General features: G+C 30.7%; 1 protein-coding gene across 5 annotated transcripts in view; it reads left to right on the top strand.

Moving 5' to 3' along the window:
* Positions 1-596, top strand: part of LOC116686758 (troponin I, fast skeletal muscle) — a 62,323-nt gene that overhangs the window by 42,141 nt on the left and 19,586 nt on the right. The gene's annotated exons all lie outside the window — the stretch shown is intronic.

Below are 596 nucleotides of genomic sequence, written 5' to 3' on the forward strand. Positions count from 1 at the left end.
ACAACAGCTGGTCAGTCTGACGTCATGACATCATGTTGCCTGCGCTCATTAATATTCATGAGCTGGGTAAAGGATGTCGATAGCCAGGCTCTTATTGGCTAGCTGTTAGCCAATCAGAGTCATGAAGCTTAGCTCCTTGAATATTAATAAGAACTGGCACAAATCCCGACATTTGTGTCACTTTTTTCCAAGTTTTTGTCACTTTTTTCTTTTCTTTTTTTTGGACATTTTTTCCTATGTTTTTCAACCTTCTATTATTCTATTATAAATTAGATGAAACACTCAAACTCAATGAAAATAGTGAACCGATAATTCATTTAAGTTGTGAAGAGCGTTGTTGGCAACCATCCACGTTATTTAGTTTTAAAATTTGGTTGAAAGAATCCCAAATTTCTAATATAGAAACTTTTTGAAAATGGGTTCCCGTCAAAATAGAAAATCAACAATTTTGTTTTGTTTTTAACACTTTTGACGCTGTTTTGCCATATTGGTCACTTTTTTTGTTGTTTTCATTATTACATAACACTAACTTATTAACTTCATTAATTAAATTTTTTTATTAAATATTTTTTTATTTTGGAATTTATGGTCAATAA

The sequence above is a fragment of the Etheostoma spectabile genome, unplaced genomic scaffold (genome assembly GCF_008692095.1).
Source record: "Etheostoma spectabile isolate EspeVRDwgs_2016 unplaced genomic scaffold, UIUC_Espe_1.0 scaffold463, whole genome shotgun sequence".
NCBI lineage: Eukaryota > Metazoa > Chordata > Actinopteri > Perciformes > Percidae > Etheostoma > Etheostoma spectabile.